Here is an 18,888-nt window from a genome sequence, read left to right as displayed (position 1 = left end):
ACAGGCAACCTATAATTAAATAGCCTATCTGAAAAAGTCGTGGATCTTTCATTACACGTAAAATAATAACAGCCATTTTTAATATGCCATACTTAATTAAGTTTTATACATATGCACGTCGGTGTTCTGCTGTCTTATAATATAATATATATATATATATATATATATATATATATATATATATATAGAGAGAGAGAGAGAGAGAAAATATATATATATTATTTATATACACGAATTCATGTAGGCATGTAACTGAACTGTCCATATGTAGGGAGATAATAAGTTTTATCTCAGTATTGAGATTATAACTTCGGCGTCTTTTACACTCTTATTTAGAATGATGTAATGAAATTCACCATAAAATGACGGTCATATTTGAAAACAGTTACCATATTAAAAATTTTATTTCCTCTAATGTGTTATTGTCAAACAAAAATTTTATGATTGAAGGCTGTTGTTACAAAATTTTACGTTTTTATATTTTTTTCAGAATTGATATCATAACATTTTAATAGGGTCTAGGAATTTTATGAAGATTCTGTAATCTCTAAGAGAGGTGAACAATATTCAATACAAATGGTGTAGAAACCTTAGTGTAGATAATACATAAATAAGTAAAGTATGTTTAACTTTATTATTTCGTCTTAGACGAGGCTAAATTGAATTTGGTGCCAATAGCCAGGTAAAATGAAGCATGTTAAAAATTTCGTTTCATTGATCTATTTTATAAAGTTTGGAAATATTATATGCTATCATATTTATGCTTAAATTAAAGCACATTTCTGTTTTTCTAAATTAATTTGTTGAAGAGAGAGCCAAATTATCTTCTAAATATTAAGTGAAAATTACTAATCTTTTTCAAGCAAAATATTTTTACGAAAGGAAGTTTATTGAATCGCCCTAACAGTTTTGCATATCATGATTAGTTATTGTAGAAATTTATCTTAATTTACGAATTTTTTTCATAAAATATTTTTAAAATTTTGGAAAAAATACAGTAAATGCTAATTTCAGCAAACATTTTTCTTTTGCAAAACAAGTAATTAGTACCTTAAAATGTATCATATTTAGAAAAAAATCGTGATTTGAATTATTAAAAACTAAATAGTTATTAATTGTACCCGGAATGAGTGAGTAGCTGCATAAAGGAAATTCATGTCCAGAATAATACCTATAGAAACTTCATAAGAGATACTAAAAAATATTCATACACCTGAGTTGAACGGAAAGTAAAATAAAAGGTCAAAGCAAGCATAAAAATGATCACCGGAGTGTTAATAACAAAACTCGGGCATCAAACATCACGGTACGTTGCTTCTTTGTCATTTACTTCCTTTTTAATAAAAGGTAAACAAAAATCTCTGTTTAGGTGCTTCGTTTCCAAAATTAAACAAGTTTTTCTTAAATAAAACGTTGACGTTTTCAACTTGTAAAATATGAAGTTAGTAGTAAGACATACACTCGTACTTTGGGATTATAAGAGAAATGGTAAATAAAACAAAACTTTCATTATAAGTATTTGGGTGTGCTAGCAAACTACACTGATTTTCCAATTTATAAGCTCTTTATAAATTAGAAAATAAAAGCGAAGTAGACATAAAATTTTAAAATTAAAAGTAACAAGAGAAGTATATAACTGTATGGAGATTAACACATACAGGAGAATAAAATATTTTCGTTCAGTAACATGATTCACAGCGCTAAGATCAGTATTACTATCGGCAAGACCTAGCATAACAAAGTCAATTTTACTATCATACACTATTTTCATTTGAAATTTTCAGACCTGAGTTACGACTCTGATGACCACTATTGTATTATTATAATTTTTTTTTTAATTTTAACTGAGATGATGGGCTATGTAAAAACTCTAATTATTCTTTAACAGTATTATATACTATTCATCCGAAACTCAAACAATTTAACTATGCTAACAAGCAAGAATAAAACTTTAAGTGTACAGTACTAAATTGTATTCATACTTTTTAGAAGTAAATTTTTTTATTTAATATATTTTAGTATATATTTGTATTTTGAAGCATTTTTGTGTATTTTAATTTTGGTATTCTACTTGACGTATTTTATTAATTTTAAGTTTAAATATTTACGATGCATATAAATCTAGTAAATCTTGTATGTGTTGGAAAAAAATTCAATGCCAATTTTTACGTATCATTTGTTGTTTTTTCCAATCAATCCCCATTATATTTCTTCCCTGATAATTTAAATTAAACATAAGGGATAATTTTAAATCAAAAAACAATAAACTGTGGAATTTAATGAAAACTAAATTCCGTTTAACTACTATTTCTGTAATATGACACTATGACACAAGACAAGATATCGATATAAATTTACGTGGTCAGTGTGAATAGGATGGTGTGTGTGTGTGTGTGTGTGTGTGTGTGTGTCGTAGGTCAAAGGCTGCGCACACCAAGTGATGAATCACAATTCGTTCACCTTTATTCGTTATCTGGACAAGTGCTTCTGATATATGAGTCCATCCATCGCCTTGGCCTCTATATTCATGATAGGATGCATAAATTATTCAAGTAACTTTTCTCGGTCAACTTGTCGAGTTATTAAAAATGTTAATAAATTACATGTAATATCACAGAAACGAGATAGCTAAATGTTTTCCAAAACAATCTGGTAGCTTTTAATCATACTGTACTACAATAAACGTAAAAAAAATTTGCACTGTACAAACATATATCGTTGTTTGATTTTTAAATCATTAGAAGGTCCTCCAGGATAGAAATCGTCAGTGACGATAATTTTGTTGGGGATCGACAAATGGGTTGTTTAAAAAGGGTGAATATTATCATATGGTATTTATTATATTTTAGAATTTGTGCCATGAAAAAGACTTTGAACAAAATATTGTTCATTACAACAATTTTAGAATGTGGTTCCGTAGGCTCCAATATAAAAGACCCGAGTCCAACGGTTTAGGTCTAACATTTTGTTATGAAACTGCTATCAGTGGTAATGTTCCACACATAGATAAGTTATATAATATTTATTTCTGGTTTGTCACAGTTTAAAATGTTGGAATGTCAGGCATTACTTGCAAAAGTATATTTAGGTTATACAAACTAACACGATTTAAAATTACTAAACATGGGTTTCGAATAATACAGAAATTCTAAATCACATACGTTCTGCAATAAATTTATGATGGTAGTTCTGTAATGTTAAGTGTCATATTAAGAAGCATTTAGTAATAAGACATGAATTTGATACATCTACTTGTTTGGAAACCGAAATGAAGGAGTATTTAGGGAGTTGGGTTTAGGTTACTATCCTAATGGCTGTAATGGAAACCATTGGTAGTGAATAACTCTACATTGCTCTTGCTTTTCACTCAAGTATCTCTTCTGTTGATTGGAGATATCAAGAATTATATCAGAATTACGACAAATGTGGCTCTTAACTCTCGTAAATAAACTCGTTATAGAAATGTTTGTCTTGCGAATGCTTTTTGTCATTGTCTGATTATAAAGAGTAGAGTAATATATGGATCAGAAAGTTATTTAGCGGGGAGAAAAAAGTATTAGCCTTTTAAATCATACTTTATAACAATGTATTCTCCGTTTTCCGTTATAATCCGTTTTGTTCCTTTGTAACAAGATCATACAGAGCAAAAGATGTATGGAGAGTAATATCGTTTGGGATATCCTTTGTTGGTTTTAGTGTTATGGTTTTATATCTTGTTAATATTTTCTGGCTATATTAGTGAAGTAAGCATACTTATAGAAAAAGAATTTGGTTATTACAGTTAATATATACCAAATATATATTTTTCTGTTCAAATATTAATTGTACTTGATTGATGCAAGTTTAAATTATTCCCTTACAATGTATTTAAGAAAGCGTTTTGTGTGTACAATTTAGTTCAAATTTTTAATAAAATTAATAATTTTAAATGTTGTAATAAACTATACTTAATAATAACAAAAGTCTCATAACAGGAACAATGGCTAGTGTTACTCTTACTTACCGGAAATTGAGAATATTTCTAAGTCGAATATCTCGTAAAACATTCTAAGATGTTTTAGTGGTTTCGTGTTAACCAAAAAAGTTCTCGAATATGGTATTCTTGATAGTATTTAAATTGCATACATAGTTATAATATTTCCATTCATGAAATGTTTTGCATAAATCAAGTAGTTGAACTATCTTTGTACGTAATTTTGAAATTGCAATGATAATTAGAAAAGCAAATCTGAGCTCTTAACGGTTTTAAATGGAGACCATATAATAAATGGGATTTACATAGCATATACTGTATACATTTTGTACATTTACAGAACAATTGAAGCAAACGTAATGTTTAGTATGGGAAAATCTTAAAATATCGGATTGAATATTCGTTATCGGTTTTGACTAATGGGAATGTGTCTCGACAGGATGTTTTAGTTAGATTTCAATTAAGTAATATAATAGTTATCAGTAAAAGCAATATAAAACCTTGTACAATTAAGATTTGCATGTTTTTGTATAATCCTCATAATTATAACTATATTTTGATATGGATTATTTTTGCTTTTTTGTGTGTTAAAAATTCAGAGCCCTGAAAAACATAATATCCATGCATTATATTAAAAAAGAAATAGTACGAAGTAAATAATTGTCACATTCGATTTTAACCTAAATAATCTGAGTTTAATTTTAAAGTAATTTATCTAAAGTTACAGTAAAATTAAATGCTTACTAGAACAACTATCAAAGCAGTATACGATTAAGTAGTGCATGACGCATTTTATTAAGTAAAATCTACTACAACGGTAGTTTTAAAAGTGCGTGTATTGAAAAGGTGTGTGCGATGCCGTTACAGAGATAATGACGGTTAAAAGCTTCCTCTAAGAGGCTATTACCATCTAGAATACCTTTACAGCCTATAGAGGATATTTACTCTGGACTCAAATGTTTCTTAGTTTCTCTCAAGGCCTTTAAAATTATAATTGAAATGCGATAATTGATTATTCTGATAAGATAATATGGGGTTATACAATGATTTATTTTTTACTTTTCTGATATAATCGTATTGTTTTAGTGAATCGGTATTTCTAATATGGTCAACATCGTTAAAAACTTACTAGGTTACTACATTTGTACTAAACATTTTCACTTCGATGTTTATTATTGATTAGTCAGTAAGTAAGAGGTGTGATCGAACATCTGTTGTTCCTGATCTAAGTTAGAGCAAGGTTAAGTTTAATATTCAACAAGCTAACACAGCAATAGTAATTACAGCCCCATTAATCAAGCCTACACGCTCATGTACAGTATTGTCAGCTTGGCGACTGATATAAAATGATGCATTCAATGTATACATTTTGATAATACAAGAATGACCTAGAATATATAATCTGAATCTCGTCAACAGCTCTAACGAATTTTATAAAATTTAATATGCAGGGGTTTTCGGGGGGGGGGGGGGGTAAATCGATCTAGCTAGTTTTCATATTTAAAAAACGTTGTTTTATCCGTGTTTTCAATCAATGAAATCTGCTGCAAAGACAATATTTATTTATTTTTTATTTCTTTGTTTACTTTTATAGTAAATGCCATCTGACGTATCATAATAAGAGTAGTAGGCCTATGGCTATTTGGTTTAAGATAAAATTATTTATAAAATATGTGTCTTTTTAACTCACGCGTTCACTTTAAAATACCTAAAGATCTTTGAACAAACGCTAATAAACTATGAATTGACGAATACCCTACAGCTGATGTTTCGTCAGAAATTCCAAAGAGTACAAAATAAAATGTTACTTAAAATTAACCACCATCACCGCGGGCCGGAGCTCTTGGTCGTCATGCAGCCGAAGACAGAAGTTCATGACATTTGATTTTAAACTGTTTGTTTTCAAATTGATTCTGGAAAAATACTCGACTCATGAATTAAGTTAACGAAATTTTAATTATAATATGAGTTAATGGATAATTTCACTCCTTTTAAAATTAAATATACTTTCCATATACTTCGGCCCACACGTATTGCTAAAACCAAATATCTGCAAACCTTAACTAACATTATACGAGCAGAAAGGTCTCATGATTTACGACACAGCATGTCGTAAACCACAAAGCATGTCATCTAGATGTCATTCGGTCTATATTTGTCTATATCAGAACCGGATTATGTGTTAATACTCTTGAATAACTTAATTAATTTCTAATGTTTTCATCCCAGCGACCCATTATGAACTCATCAACAGAGTAAAATGCCTTTGACACCAGGAAGTGTTTTAGTCGAGCTTTAAATTTATTGGGATCGTTGAAATTTTTAATACTTTCAGGGAGCCTGTTGATTAGCCTGACACCAACTTGGGACGGTAAGCGTCCATAAGCCGCCGTTCTGTGCTGATCGAGTCGGAAGTTGTCCCTGCCTCTAGTCCCGTACTGGTGGACATCCCTGCCCCGTTCCAAATCACATTTGAGTCGACAGTATAGGATAACCTCTACAAAATTCTAATGGCTTTCTTTTGAGATCTAAAAGCTCTTTGAAACATGTTTTTGGAACAACTGCCCTACAATCTCAAGCCGTAAGACAGATATGGATGTATTAGACCAAAATAGGCCAGTTTTAAAACATCCAAATAACAAAAATTTGCAAGGTTGCGCAGGACATAAGTGCCCGAGGCAACCTTAGAGCAAACGCTCTCAACGTGGGTGTTCCATGTCAGTCCTCGGTCAAGGTACATTCCAAGGAACTTAGTAGATTCAGCTTCATCCAGAAGAACGTCGTCCACCATCATCGCGGGCCGGAGCTCTTGGTCGTCATACTGCCGAAGACAGAAGTTCATGACGTTTGATTTTAAACTGTTTGTTTTCAAATTGATTCTGGAAAAATACTCGATACATGAATTAAGTTCGATGAAAGACTTTATTTCAAGATCGTGTTTTGATTTTGATTTTATGCAGAGTCGTGTCGTCAGCATATTGAATCACTTTTCCATATTGGATTGAAGAGTACAACCTGTTGACGTATATCAGAAAATGCCTGGCCCAAGTATTGATCCCTGGGGGACACCAAAAGGCATTTTTACCTTCTCTGATATAGCACTCCCAATCTGCGCGCACTGCCCCCTATCTTCCAGATAAGACGAGAGCCACTTATGCGGCAGACCCCGAATACCACTTGTCCACAACTGGCGCATCAGTGTCGCATGATACACGCAGTCAAAGGCTTTGGAGAGGTCGAAAAATATGCTAATCACATCTCTCGCCTCTCCAGTTCATCGACAACATTATGAATGAGATCCGTTACGGCATCTATTGTCAACTTGTTTTTTTCTGAACCCAAACTGTTCGGGACAGAGAACGTCGTAACGGTCAAGACATTTTTTTAAATTGATTGAGGAAAGCTTTTTCAAACCTTTTTCTGAACACAGGGAGGATTTAAATTGGACGATAACTGCTTGAGATGCAAGGATCGTCCTTTTGAAAATTGGAATGACTTTTGCAATCTTCAATGCCGATGGGAAGACACCTTGTGCGAACGATAGATTGATCAATTTTGTGAGTGGTGTCAAAAGATGCTAGAACGACGTCTACAAGATTGAGACAGCGTGCGTTACAGCGTGTAGCTACTGAAAATGACGAGCAACAAGAGCGACGTCTACAAGATTGCGGCAGCGTGCGTTACAGCGTGTAGCTACTGAAAATGACGAGCAACTAGAGCGACGTCTACAAGATTGCGGCAGCGTGCGTTACAGCGTGTAGCTACTGAAAATGACGAGCAACTAGAGCGACGTCTACAAGATTGCGGCAGCGTGCGTCTCAGCGTGTAGCTACTGAAAATGACGAGCAACAAGAGCGACGTCTACAAGATTGCGGCAGCGTGCGATACAAAGTGTATCTACTGAAAATGACGAGCAACAAGAGCGACGTCTAAAGATTGCGGTAGCGTGCGGTACAACGTGTAGCTACTGAAAATGACGAGCAACGAGAACGACGTCTGCAAGATATGCGGCACCGTGTAACTACCGAAAATGACGAGCAACGAGACTACCATTTATAAAGACGTCGAGACGGAAGACGGCGTAGGGCATCAGAGCTTAATATTTAATTGCCGACATATACTGCAGCTGTGCAATATAACGCCTAAGAAACATTTGAAATTTTTCCTATCCATTGCAGTTCATCGCATTTTCCTGAGGAACGGGTTTCTAATCACATAAATATAAATTCTGTTGGTGAATAATGTTTGCATGAACAAAATTTATGTAGCAACCAAAATTTCAAGTGAATTAGTACGATTTTCCAAACCGTCACCCATAATCGGATGATTTTCATAAAAAATAAAAAAACATAAGTTTTATATTAGTTGTGTCAACCTACTGAGTGATAGAATCGAACAGCTCTCTACAAAGTTCCATGGTTAGACTTACCATCATAGAATTCATTCTTGACTAAGTGTATATGAAATGTCATGCAAACTTTTAAACCTGTATATGGGGTATTTCTCAAGATATCTTTCCATATGATACATTCACAATATTTTTTTCAAATCGCGTTTTATATAATTGTTTAAAAAATAAAATTCACTCACCACTGTGACTATAAAATGATTTTGTATGGGTTAGGAAAGTTCAACAACGTAGCCTACGTAATATGACATCATGGTTACCATTGACAAATATAATCTATTTCCTATTGCTCAGTAAATCCAAAGGAGTGACACTCACAATAATAGCTCTGTGTTCCTCATATATAAATGAAGCATCATGCTTAATTTCAAGTCTATAGGTCAGGTCGTGTTTGAGATATCATGCGGACAGAGAGAAATACAGCCAAAGAGACAACATGATTTTTTTTTATAACACCAGGAGTGATAGGCTTTTCTAGGCTCGGCAATAACCAAAATTCTACTGAATTTTTTTTATTTAAACAACAACATTAATATAGATGAGAAAATAAATCACAGTAAACAATATCACTATACAATTTCTTACAATCCTCTTATCCTACAATTGGCCATCAACTAATTAAATTCCTTAAATCTGTAAGTTATTGGTCTGAAGTCCTTTTTCTTAGCCCCAGATATGTGACTAAAAATATAAACTGCAGTCTCTTTGTAACTTTCTTAAGAGTCAATCCATTGAATCTAACTTTCATCACACTGGACATAGCAATTTTATCTTTAACCAATGTTTAGAAGTTCGAGTTTTGTCTTGTAACTCGTGGGCAGCATTATTATAATATAAAGGCACATTCATGAATGACTGAAAAAGAATTATTTTCTTGTATTCAGATTATAGTTAATCAGCTGACACAGTGCACACCATATATCAAATACCCCCCCCCCCACACACACACATACAAAAATAGAAACACGCTCAAATGAGTTAAGGGAATACGACATTTCTGGAGGATTACCATAAGGGTCAGTGCAAGGACCTCTCTTCTAAATTATTGTGTATGGATTACTAAGGGTAAACATGCTACTGGCTGTAACCTTAGTAGTATTCGCTGATGACACTGTACTGGTGATCGTGGCGAAGTACCTAGACGTACTGGTTAACCTTTTAGAGGTCACATTCAAGAAGTGAACTGAGTAGCTGGTAGATATGAGGCAAAAGCGGGCAGGCAAAAGACGGAAGCCACTCATTATCAGTAGGAAGATACTGAAAACTATAAGGCTCAGAGTCGGCGGGCACGACATCTTTTCCACTTCTCCAGCAAGCCATACGCTACATGGGAGTATATATAGACTACCATCCTTAACCTTAAGGCGCAAGTTTAGCGTGCAATCACCGGGGCGGCAACAGTTATAAATGCCATTTTACGGTTTTGACTTACTTGGAGGTTCTAAATAGAACAGACGAGCTCTCCTGACGTTGAAAAATATTTGTACAAAATTAAAACAATATTCACTCAATTATATTCAACTAATAACTCCAGAGAGTACGATCTGTAATTTCGATTCAGCACTGGCTCATTTTCGTACGGGAACTCGCATTATTAGTGTTATTATTTGCATACTATTTTTGCCGTTGAGTTCTACTTGATTAGATCACATTATGAATCCAGAATTTACTGTATTAGAAATGTATGTCCCTCATATTCACGTAGATGACGGATAATGCCGAAAGAAACACAGAATATTATTTTAAGCTCTGTATTATTATTTTTATTTTAATAAACTTGTGGCTACCTATAACCATTAAATTAAACATTAATTCGTAAAATAATTTTAGTAACTTGCTAATATAATGTAAACAATAATTAACTAAAGCTGTAGTCGTGGTATAGATGACTTGAATTTGAAACAAATTTTGGTTTTCGAGCTCAAAAATTCAAATGTCAAATAATTGTATGTATTTATTTTTAATTTACACCAACAGTGTCAGCTCTACTACTAATATACAGTTATTAACCTTTTGTGTTGTCATAAAAATTGAAAACAAAGAAATTTAACTCAGTATTAACTTTAAATGTAAAACTGATGAAAGTCTTATATAGTTGTTTAATAGAGGTATAATAACAAATTGGTATGTTCTGAAGAACCTACACTGTCAGTATACAAAACCGAATGTGGCCCAAGAGATCCATTTGACAAGAGTCGTAATTGAAATACACGGGATCATGTGCATCCACCGCCAATATGTTAACATGTCTCTCTAAATGGCATTTTAACCTGTTTAAACCTGCTCAGACCATACGATAAGGTTCTAGAGTACCACTAATATTATAAGGTTTAATACTGAGTAATCTGAGAAGAGAAGATATTATATTATCATAACTATTGTAAAATTCTTACGTAGACGAATTTAGTTTAGTGTTTTGGCGGGCAAATACTGTATGGACTGTAAATATGTAAGTGATTCCTACCAAATAAGTTTTGTTTAGATAAACTGAAAAATAATTAGATAAGCTTTTTAAGAATTAAAGATATTTAATAAAATGGCCTTTAATGTAAATAAATAGGCAAAGGGCGTATACACTTTTTAATAGGCAGGATTTTAACTATTACAAGTTATTTAATTATTTTTGCTTTACTCCAAACACATACAGTGCATGAAATATGGTTATTTATATAGCTTTGTAAAATTTGTAGAATATTTTATCCTGGATAGTATTACAAGAGAGGTAAGGAATTTTTTATAAATAAACACGCTAAAGTATGTTCTATTGAAACAGCGTATAGTATTGATTTGGATATTGAAGAAAGTATCTGCGTGACTACTTACGGTAAGTTGCAAGTTACAGGTTGTATGGCCAGGGCCGTCTAGAGGTATTTTGTGGCCCGGGGCAGAGTTTTGTGTTGCTCATCTACACTGAATTGGACACATTAAATTGCTAATGAACATTAATTTATATTTATTAAACCCGTTCGGTATATCCCCCGGTTAAATACGTGATTAGTTTACTAATAAGTATTAAAAGAACAAGGATTTAATTACTCACAATAAGATAAAAACTCAATCTAATGTACAAACACTAGGTTAAAAAATAAAATAATTTGGAATTGAAACAAATCATTGTGTTTTCTATGGCTTTTCAAATTAGAAATATCGTCCAATATTGTCCAATCAATAAATTACAAATGCATTATTTTGTTTATATGCAACTTGAGAATGTAATGTAAATAAATGAAGGAAACGTTTTGCTACCCTACAAAAACATTACTTACTTAAAATACAATGCATCTGCCTTTGCATATTTACCTTTAATTCTCAATTCACAATAACATCAAGTGGTTAAAGCTAAGTGAAATAATTTATAGTTGATTAAGCTTTTTTATAAGTGAGCTCTTTACTTTACCCAAAAGTAAAAGGGATTTACATATTGGAGGAAATATAAACTCTAATATTTTTTGTAAATTAAATTTAGGTAACCTGACGAAAACATACACATAAATATTACACTACGCTAACATTTTAAAAATTTCCTCTTGTTTATCACCTAGCAATGTTAACTCTTACAAGTTTTAAGGATTACAATTCCAGCTCTGCAGCATGTTTTTTTACAATTTTACTAGAACTGTGATCTGAAGATGTTCTTGAGTCTTCTGTGTATGAATGGCAATATTTCCCTCCATTTTCAATAGATGCTAGGGTAAACAGAAGTGAAAATAATCTTGAGCTCTGGGATGTTCATTCAGCTGTAATTAATTCAGTTAACAGAATATCAAGAGCAGGATAACTTGCACTTAACAAATGTGTTTAGTTTTAGGTATGATTTATTTTGTACGGTGGATTGCATGAGAAGCCGCGGATAAGTGCTAGATGTAAAACCCATCGCTAAAAATAAATTTAAACTAATGTAAAATTACCATTACTTAGCGTTATGCCAATTAGAAAGTATAGCCTACGATATCCCTTTAATTGAACAGGAAATGCGTGCGAACATGGGGCTAACAACTGGTCTTTAATACTGCTAGCTTGTTTGTAGACCCCAAAGTGTTTCTGCAGTTATTTCTGTTTTGATTCCTTAATTATAACTTGTTCTTCTTCATAATTTTATTATATCATCTATTTTTATGTTTATTTAGCTCTATAAACAACTTTTGACTAACAACATACCAAACTGTTACCAACTGTGTAAATCTTTCTCTCGTTTATTATATTATTGATTGTTATATTGTTCAATTATTTATGATAATTATTGATTGGTTGTGCTGCTTCTGACATTATGTAGATATCTATCCATTGAATTGTCATTCCATGTCGTGTCAGCATTTTAATATTTTGTTACAGTACAATAATGAAGTCATTGAGTATAGAAATATATGTAAGCAATATTAGTTTTAAAAAACAAAGATACAAATTATTGTGAGATATGGCAACTTTGTTACCTGTGCTCTGATTAAGTTTACTAATTAAATGCTTTTACTTATGATGTTATCTTTTCACATTTACAAAGTCGCATACAATATTTATACTCTACTGAATTCTTATTTAAATTATTCTAATCCAATTACAATAAACTAATGCGTAAAACAAATAATTTCGTTAGCACAATGATGTAGATAATGTATAAGTCTCGCTTTATTACTCCGCCTTTATAACACAATCGTGGACAGTAAATGGAAAGCATGCGCCACAAACGTAATTACGTAGTGTATATTAGCTTCTAACCCCTAAACAATTTTCAGCTTATAACGGCGTTTAGATGCTTTCACCGGTAGCAAAGAGCATTACGGAGAGACTATAACGCTGCCCTGCGTACACCATGTACCGAAAACGGCATATTAATGACTCACGTTTAGTAACAGAGTTTAGGTGCTTTCACCAGTTACAAAGAGCATTACGGAGAGATTATGACGCTGCCCTGTGTACACATGTACCGGGAACGGCGTATTAATAACTCACGTTTAGTAACAGAGTGTATGTGCTTTTACCAGTTACAAAGAGCATTACGGAGAGACTATTACGCTGCCCTGCGTACACCATGTACCGGAAACGGCGTATTAATGACTCACGTTTAGTAACCGAGTTTAGGTGCTTACACCGGTTACAAATAAGTCAACGAAGTACTAACAAATACATACTTACATCTAAAGTAAATGAATTATACCTTGCTAGTAAGTTATTCTTAACTCTTTTCAAAAACACGTTCACTCTCTAATTCGTTTAATTTAAGACTCGACATAAAATGACTTTGAATTACATTACCAAACCGTGTTTCTCTTAAGTGTACATTTCTTATAATTGTATATTTTTCATGTTTTTTTTTCATTTTCATATTTTTCAAAATTTTAAAAGGCAAAGAAAGCATATTGTATTCTAACTGCTCCTTAACTTTTAGCCATCCTAACTGTTTTTAGTAACCTATTAAATGTTCATCCAATCTCATCTTGAATATAAACCTAATACAAGTATTTTGTAGTTTCTCCACTAAAGTACTGTTTATATCACAATAAGTTATACTAGCATAGTCGAATAGTGGAAAAATCAATGTTTACAACAACAATTCAACAACAAGTCAACAATTTTCTAACTACAATAGATGGATTGAAACTCAAGCGCTTAAACCGATTAATACATATAATTAATCTGACAAACTATTTCAAATCCTTAATCCAAGATTCAAAACTTTTGTATCGTATGGCAAAACAACACCATCTATGACCACATTGTTCATTATACTGTAATCTACAGCATTTAAAAGTCTACTAGTTCCTAAAATAATTTGTTTGCACTTTGCAACATTTAAGCATAAACTATGAGCTTTACACCATATAAGGAGTTTTTTCAAATCTGATTTTAAACTTTGTATAGCATTATTTATGTTATTAACATCGGCGTGAATGTATAGCTGCATATGCAACGGATTTGCAAAACATAAAAACACACATTCTATTTACATACAATGAAATCAACAATGCTGACAAGGTGGAGCCTTGCGGTACACCGAATGTGTTACTCTTCCAGTCTGAATATTGGCCACTTCCAGTTTTAATCTGTTGCAACCTATAATTTAAATATAAACTAAACCATGTTACTAGATTATCAATAAAACAATAGGAACGTATTGCTAATATTAACTGATGGTGAACACAATCAAAGGCATGAGAAAAATCTATTAATATTAACACCGTTAATCTTCTACTGTCCATTGCTCGTCTTATATCATCAGCTACATTTAAAAGGGCCGTTTGGGTACTAAAATTAGATCTATAACCAGACTTATATTTATACAATATTTTGTCATCACACCAAAATTGACAAATTTTTTGGTACACTATGTAATCAATAATTTTTCCAAATACACAAAGGATACGTATAGCCCTATATAAATTCTCTTTGATCTGGTATGTTAGGCAAAGATAATATAATAGAAAGCTTCCATTGCTGAGGATATGCACTATTCATTAAAGAAAAATTAAACACAATGACATTGGAAGATATTTGTGAAATAACCTTACATATAACATTTATGTTAAACTGACTAAAACTAAAATAATCATTAATTCTCATATCAAATTCTATTATACCATTATAATAATCAACCATATCAACATCAATATCATTATTAATTCCACACAAAAAAAACGAATTTAATTCATCAACAACAGGAACACTCAATTTATTAGACTCTTTACGCGCACCATGATCTCTAATTGTTTGTCACAAATCTCAACTCGAAACGTCTGTTTTGAACAAAATCATTAAAGTGCTTATTTCAATCGTCTCTGAATTGTCTCTTAATACTATTTCGTAACACTCGTTCGTTTCCCATATAATAGGATCTTTAGTACGTACATAGCGCTTGTAAAGTGAGTTTCGTTGGTTCATTAATGCTTTTAAATTATCATCAAACCACGGACATGGATTTTTCTTTGAACAAATACGCCGTCCTGGAATATTCCTATTATATAATGCTAACAACCTTTCACACAAAATAATAACTTTATCTTCAATTGAATCGTTATTATAAATATTCTCTTGTTTTAGTGCTAAACATTCATCTTTGAGCTTATCCTTATCAATATTTTTCTTATCAACGAAAACCATCAAAACAGTTTAAAGATGATGCTCAGAGTCGGTTGTTTTACATAATTTATTGTAGTATTTTCCTCATGAAACAAAACCTAAAGTGAAACAATGAAGGGGATAAGAAAGTCTAACAAAAAATTGGTTGTTTACTTGAGCTGGGAAGTTTCGGAATGGATATAATATTATGACAACCCCTAAAAAATCTACTCTGTGCCTTATATTTAGAGAAGCCGTACTTCAGTAGATTGTTTTGTTGAACATAAACATCTCTCGAGTAAAACTATTCATTTAATGAGGAACCACATTAATCAGCAGAGTATATGAGAAACATTTGAAAGTACAAAGACTTTTTTGATTATTCCCAAATTTATGCTGATATTATTTAAATTTTAAGATATTTACAAAATTACTTATAAATGTAGTACATTCGTACTAGAAAGATCACAAAGTAAATCTAAAATGAGAACTATCTAAATATACTTTATCCGTATAGTATGAAGATAAATCGCTTCTTTTATAATTACCATGTTGTTTTTCGAGATAGAAATGCTAATGAATACAACTCGAGCATAGAGAACTTTCCAACATAGAGAAGTTTCCAAGGCCTACAATTAGGTAAGTCAGTAATATTAAAGCAACACATGGAAACGAAAGTAAAAATATTCAACCTTGATTGAAGATTTGACCTTGAATTGATGTAAAGACAACATTAGTCACAATCAAACTCATAGAACGTACAACGTAATGCTACCAGTAATTTATTTCACATAAAAACGCAACTATACTACTTAATAATACTGTATATATGTATACACGTATGTATATATGTATGTGTGTGTATTTGTGTATATATACATACAAAGGTATTGTACACATCTGTATTACAGTATTGACCAGGAACTGCATACTTAATATATCCTAAAACGCACAGTTAAAAAAATATTAATCCTAAAACTTATAACTCTCTTTTCTGAATAAACTCTGTTCTTATAACGAATTAAAAAAATGTTAAGTAAGAAGTTATTGTTACTATCAAGCTTACTTTTTGCTCTCAAGACTATAAATGTAAACAAATTTATGATAATGATTTAATTCATAAAACGTATTTTTGTGTTGCTGTAAAACAGTTAATTGCATTTAACAGGCTCTTTCAATTAATAGCATTTGTTTGCTATAATGCAACACTAACAATCAAGAGGAGATTTCTGTAAATTCGAAAAAATGTTTGGGGCGTATCCCGTAGGAATTTTTTAAATATGAATATTTTTGTTAACCATAAAACCTAAGAATGTCTACACAAACTACAACATACATAGCAATATACAAGAGAATCTAAATTATTAGAAAAGATAATAAATAAATAAAGCTTAGAAATAATGATAAATTAGGTAATAACGATTAAAAATTAATGAAAGTACTTGTATTCAATAAAAATTGCTAACGTTAGTGTAGATAAGTCAAGAATGTATCAAGTTAAACAGTTGTTAAATAACAAACGAAAACGCTTTACATTTACTAACAGCTATTCTTGTTCATGGGTAAAGGGAAGGGTAAAGAATCATTGTCAATAGAAAAGCATAATAATCACGCCAAATTTTAAAAATATTTTTTACCAAATTAGCTTGTAAGGTGTTTAAACAAACAAACAAAACACACAACACACGTACACGTTTTTTTAAAGCCTACCCTTTTCACTCTACCGAGGTTGCGTATCTCTACGAGTTTTGATACTAAGAATTTGCTAATGAAAGGTTAATCCTAATGGCTAAGGGTCTAATCTTTAATCTCTTTCGTAGCACGGAATCCTCACAAGGTACGAGCTTATGAGAACATGAATTATAACCTTTAATAAAGACACAGTTTTCTCGTTTTTAATTAAATTTTGTTTGATAAAAATTGTTTAGTGAAAAAACTTTGTTACTGTTATTATTAAAAGAGTAACGTCAATTACGGAGCTAAAACACACACAGTTAGTTTGACTTAGAATCAAGAATTGTCGATGTCATTTTAAAATTTGAATTCTTTAAAGCAGGCCACTATTTTGCAAATAAAATGTTTGCTGAAGGTTCGATTTCCAATAGCCATTATTTACTCTGATAATAACGTCATCAAATAGCCGTCACGTGCTGCGAACCATTGAATCAAAGTGTAATTGTTTTAATGCGTCAGTTGGTAGTGGACAATTTTGAACATTATTTTTATCGCTGTTTCAATATGACATTTTGTTTAATACTTAACCAGAAACATTACAAAAACATGGTATGTACAAATTTTATATTATTTTATAAAAGAAAGCACACTTCGCAAATTGCTACTTTTTTAGTTATAAAAACATACAACGGTAGAAAAGTTCTATCCAGAGTTATATTGTTTATGAGACCCATCAATAACTTCTGGAACAGAATATAAATTTTGTGAGAAATAATCTTTGTTAAAGATGTATAACACGTTTTGTTTAAACCAGCATAAGAAATTGTCAAATAAATTCAATTGAGCTGCGATAACTAATTAAAAGAATCATTATAATAACATACTGTCGCTATGAATACAAATCAAAGTTAAACTATCGTGCTTCTTAATTTTATTTTTTTTACAGTTCCTTTATAACATAAACAACAAAGAGTTAGAGACAAGGGTGGTTATAAATTATTGTACTCATTTTAAGATTGAATAAATAAATAACCAATCAACTTAAAAACATGGAAATTGTTTTATTAAATAGCAAATTTAAAACAGTTTTATTACCAATGAAGGACAAAAAGATTACTGTTACTCATACTTTTACAAGGAAACTAAACTAATTCCACGTGCTCTCCGAGGTTTGCACGCAAAGTTTGTAGTCTAAATTCAACCTCACACCATGTGTTTCTGAGCATTGCTGGAGTTATGCTTCCAATAACCTCTCGAACTCTATTCTTGAGTTCCTCAATATCTTGAATTTTTTGGCGAAGACTCTGTCCTTGACATAGCCCCACAAAAAAAAGTCTAAGGGTGTAATGTCTGGGGAACGTGGAGGCCAAGGAATTGGACCATCCCGTCCAATCCAACGACCAGGAAACGTGTCATTTAAGTAGTCACGTACTATCTTACCCCAGTGTGGAGGGGCACCATCTTGCTGCCAGTAAACATTTGGTTGTCTATGCTCAATTTGCGGTTTTGCAAAAAGTTCAAGCATGTCGAGGTATACCTCTTTAGTGACTGTCGGTTCTGCGAAGAAAAAGGGTCCTATCACTTCATCTATAGCCAATGCACACCAAACGTTTATTTTAGGGCTGTCTCTTTCTTGTCCTCGAACATTATGAGGATTTTCAGTACCCAAAATCCTACAATTGTGTATTCACCTTACCAGAAACATGAAAGGTTGCTTCATCAGAAAAAATTACTTTTTTCAAGAAATTGCTTTCTCCAATGTTTATTGTTTGTTCTTCGAGGT

Source organism: Homalodisca vitripennis, chromosome 2 (genome assembly GCF_021130785.1).
Source record: "Homalodisca vitripennis isolate AUS2020 chromosome 2, UT_GWSS_2.1, whole genome shotgun sequence".
NCBI classification, from domain to species: domain Eukaryota; kingdom Metazoa; phylum Arthropoda; class Insecta; order Hemiptera; family Cicadellidae; genus Homalodisca; species Homalodisca vitripennis.
This window is presented reverse-complemented; position numbering follows the sequence as displayed.